This window comes from Lepidochelys kempii, chromosome 3 (genome assembly GCF_965140285.1).
Source record: "Lepidochelys kempii isolate rLepKem1 chromosome 3, rLepKem1.hap1, whole genome shotgun sequence".
In the NCBI taxonomy this organism is placed as follows: Eukaryota; Metazoa; Chordata; order Testudines; family Cheloniidae; genus Lepidochelys; species Lepidochelys kempii.
The window spans coordinates 179451042-179456224 of NC_136382.1; positions in this window are offsets into that span (position 1 = coordinate 179451042).

Below are 5183 nucleotides of genomic sequence, written 5' to 3' on the forward strand. Positions count from 1 at the left end.
AGAGTGCTGCACTTAGGAAGGAAGAATCCCTTCCTACAGGCTGGGGACCGACTGGCTAAGCAGCAGTTCTGCAGAAAAGGACCTGGGGATTACAGTGGATGAGAAGCTGGATATGAGTCAGCAGTGTGTCCTTGTTGCCAAGAAGGCCAATGGCATATTGGGCTGTATTTGTAGGAGCATTGCCAGCAGATTGAGGGAAGTGATTACTACCCTCTATTTGGCACAGGTGAGGCCACCCCTGGAGTATTGTATCCAGTTTTGGTCCCCCCACTACAGAAGGGACATTGACATATTGGAGCGAGTCCAGCAGAGGGCAACAAAAATGATTATGGGGCTGGGGCCCATGACTTACCAGGAGAGGCTGAGGGAACTGGGCTTGTTTAGTCTGCAAAAGAGAAGAGTGAGGGGGGATTTGATAGTAGCCTTCAACTAACTGAAGGGGGGTTCCAAAGAGGATGGAGAGAGGCTGTTCTCAGTGGTGGCAGATAACAGAACAAGGAGCAATGGTCTCAAGTTGCAGTGGGGGAGGTTAAATATTAGCAAAAAGAAAAGGAGTACTTATGGCACCTTAGAGACTAACCAATTTATTAGAGCAGCTTATGCTCTAATAAATTGGTTAGTCTCTAAGGTGCCACAAGTACTCCTTTTCTTTTTGCGAATACAGACTAACACGGCTGTTACTCTGAAACCTGTTAAATATTAGGAAACACTATTTCACTAGGAGGGTGGTGAAGCACTGGAATGGGTTACCTAGGGAGGTGGTAGACTCTCCATCCTTAGAGGTTTTTAAGGCCCAGTTTGACAAAGCCCTGGCTAGGATGATTTAGTTGGTGTTAGTCCTGCTTTGAGCAGGGGCTCGGACTGGATGACCTCCTGAGGTCTCTTCCAACCCTAATCTTCTATGATACTCTTTTAGCAGCTATTTCAGCATTTGTGTTTTGGCCCATATGACACAGTCATCCGCAAATAAAGTGATCCCCATTCCTGCATTCATCATCCTTTGGAAAATCATTTATCATGACCCTGAATAAGGTAGTACTGAAGACACTTCCCTTTGGGGTTCCCTTTATAAGTGTATATAAACACTGTTGTAGGCTTTCCTTATTCTGACCTACATAATTCTTTTACTTAAGGAATCCCTTATCCACCTATACATTCTTCCTTTTATTCCTAAGTCCTCTTTTCATATCATACATAAGCTTTTGAATATCCAGAAAAGCTACTATCATAAATTCCTTAGTTTTCTTTTTGTGTGTGTGTGTTTGCTTCCATTGCTATCTTTACAATATGATCACGCTCCTCCTCAACATACTCTGCATGCTGAATCTAATTCTCTCTAAGTATGAAACCCATCTCTCAGTTACCATTTTCCCCATGGCTTTATCCACACATGCTGTCAAGGCTGATTCTCCTCTGACACTTTGAGTGCAGAAGATGGGGGCCTGCAAGGATTCTAAAAATTAATACTGGCCACTCCAGGCTCATATTAAACTTCCAAGGATACAGCTTTTCTCTGACTTTGGATTGCTAGTGGCTGCCACCACCCAAGTGTAACCCCCACCCCACCCCTTTGAGAACCCAGGAAAGAGCACTTGGGAATTCCTTCCTGTAGAGTAACCTCAAGCCCCTTCCTCCCTCCCCGAAGGTGAAGAGCTGAGAAAGAAAACAAAGAAAATCAGCTGTTGCCACCAGTTAATTAAACAATGTGCACAAACCTCTTAGGACACAAAATCCAATCCTGTTCTTAAAAAAAAATGTAAATTTTATTAAAAACAAAAAGAAAGAAAATACATCTAAGAACTCAGACTATTGCTAGATTTAAAAAAAAGATTTAATCATAAGGATTAAGCATCAAAACAACTTTCCAGCTTAAAGGTTACAAGCAAAACAAAAGCACCTGGGGTTAGCACAGAGGAGTCCACAAGAAATAAAAAGAGATAAACCTAATCGCGTCTTCCTAGACATTTCCTGATCTACTTACATATCTGTGGTTTCAAATGAGTGGTTTCTAGGTATGATTTGATCATTTTTCATACCTGGCACAAGTTTCTTACAGCACTGCTGCTCTGGGTCTCCTTTCTGGAGAGAGCAACCACAGACAGACTAAAGGGGAGTTTTGTTTCAATTTTAAAAAGTTCTAGCCTTCCGATTAGCTCTTTTGGCCAGGTACCCACTCACTTCCTTTTACCTATGCATGCAGTCAGACTTTTTAACCCTTTACAGGTAAAGCAAGTAGAGAATAGCTACCAAGAGGGATTTTCTAGCTACTGACTGTCTGGGTGTCCATAAAAGGGAGCTCCCCCCACCCACTTCATTTATCACGCATGCTATAAGGGCAATTGGCCTACATGCATCAATTCTTGATCACAGCTTGCTTGGTTTCCTTACTGGAACAATCTCCACATGCTTCCAGCCCATTGGCATCTCACCTTTTCCCCCTATATGCTATTGTACAATATTAGTACCACCCTCAGCCTCCCTTTGGCTAGGAGTTAAAGCATTTCAAAGCTTTACACCTCACTTGCCGGGAGCAGAATTTTTGCTCTTTGTTATAGCTTTGTGAAGGTCCCTCATACCACAGTTTTCATTTAAAATAGTTTCCCCATCTTCCTCCCACCTCTCCAATATCTCAGTTTTCCTCACTGGATTTTCTTTTCCTCTCACGGATCTCTATACTCCGATTCTCATCATTATTAATTCTCAGACATTTCTGCCAGAGTTTCCACTTCTTACATTGAAGCATCTTTCTCCATGGCCTTCCACGATAAAGCTCTTACGCCATATGTCATTCGTTTTCCTAGTCACCTATACACCTCCAATCTACATTAATTCTTCCACAGTATTTTCTCTAGCTTTTTCTTTTTACCCTGTTTATAGTTCTTTGACCAACTGCCTTACTACTTTTATATTCCACTAAGTCCTCATTATTCATCATATTTTTTGCTTGCTTATATGTCTTATTCCTTTCTTTAGTTGCTATTTTACACACATATTCCATCATGGTACACATCTCCTATCTTTAGGATAAGTCAGTATCCTAGATATAGCTAGGCTTGCCACGTTTATAATTCACTTTGTAATATTACTACAGAACTCCTCAGTGCCCTCATTTACATATTCCAAACTTTTTGTTTGTAAAGAGTTCCCAACAGCTTTTTTTAGATCCCAGGTAGGGAGACAGTGTCTTCAATATTACCCTTTGCTTGACATATAATGAGCATTGGGAAGTGTCCTTTCCCATTCCCTCCTCTTTAGAGATTTCCCAGCTACATTTGCTTGCTATTCCCAGGTCTAGACAGGAGAAACTTCCATCAGCTGCATTAAACCTGGTAGGTGCTCCATCATTCAGAATTACTAAGTTATTTTTATCAAGGAATTGTTCTGGACATTTTCCATTATTATTAATTTTCCTACCACCCCACAATCCGTTATGGCTGTTTAGATCTCCACATATTATATGCCGGCTTGTGATACCTGCAATTATCTCTTTCAGTTCCTTGGACACTAGTTTTCTGCATGGATTGTACATGTTATATATACTTAGTTACATAGAATTATTTTGTATTGGCATCTCAGTAGTATTATACTCAATATTAAACCTTTTCATCTCTACTTCAAAATAATTTAAATTCTCCTTAATGAAAATACACCCCTTCCTACTTCTCTATCCAGCCTATATCCACCAGGGACTCTATAGTCTAGATTTCCTATCCGCCATGTCTCTTGAATGCATATGTCAGGATTAGTTTTCATAAACAATATTTTAATTTGATTCCTGCCCATGAGCTATCAGGCTGTGCGCATTCCAACCAAAAATTGTCACCACTATTCAATTAACCATCTTTGTTTCAATTAACTTTCTTTGTTTAAGAAAGCATGGAATCATTCTACTGCTAGGCTGGTAACATGTAAGTACTTTTCAGCTGCTGTAATCGTAATTTTCTTTTTTCTGTCTGAGATGTGCATTTTATTGCTTCAATCATAAATGCTATTAACCTCTTTCTCCATAAATGGTATGTCATCTCTGTTATCACCCATATCACTCATAACATCCTTTCCATTTTTCTGTTATTTCTTTTTGCGCTTCCTTTCTTCCTCCTTTTTAATTTGAGGTCCCCTAACAGCATCTGCATATGTTATTAGTGATTTTAGGGGTTCTTTTGTATTTCCCTAGCCTGCTTTGCTAAGGTACATTCCCCCATATGCTCAACTATGTTTCCCTCCCCTGTTGCTACACTTTAATGTTGCCTCTTCCACACAGTTGTCATAGGAATGCTGTCTGCCACACTTCCTGCACCTCATTTTCCCCTTTATATCTGTAGCATCTCAAAGTGGGATGAAGATAAAGTTTATCCAGCAAATGTGGTACTTTATTGTCATGCTGATTGGCACACACTCTCCTTTACATGTGACTCCAACTGATGTTGAGGGCTTTCTTTCACCTCCTCTCCAGCTGGCTAGCCACTTAGCATAAGTCACCTTATCACTATTTCTTGTTTTATTTCACCTTAGTCATTTCAGGCAGGACACTATAATCTACTCCTCTTGTTTCTGTCAGAAATTTGGGCAGCTGAGAGCTTACCTTCAGTTTTCCTAGAACTTTAGGTCATAAGTAGTTTCCCCATTTGTTCTTGGTTTGTACATTCAACTAATAAATTGCCACCTTGTAATTTCCTAGCTCTTTCTACATCACTAGCACATTTTCTGACCCACTCTGCTACTCCCCAGGGATTAATATCCCCCATCTTCATATCTTTTGCCAGTGATTTCACAATTATAAAGTTTTCTCCACTGCTCATTCCTGTCCTCCTACTTGCTGCTCCTTCTTCTGAGTCAAGCAGATCCACCATTTTCTTTTTCCTAACCTGTAACCAGTCTTTCTGCTATCCCTATCAACATTTTCTAAACTAGCTTCAGTATCATCCATTAAATCTGCCATCACTATTTCTCTTCCCTCCTAGTTCTGTAGACCAGCAGCCTCCTTCTGCATCTTCAGCCAGGTGCCTTCTTGTTCCCTGAAGACTCCTTTTATACAGGGAACACCTGATTCCTCTCAGGTGGGGCTCATCTTGTAATCAGGGTTGGCTTAGCCCCCTGGCTCTGCAGCCGACAGGGCAAGCTACCCTGTTACAATCAACTCCCAAACTTCCTTGTTTCTCCAGGGGCCCTAGAACAACAGCCCT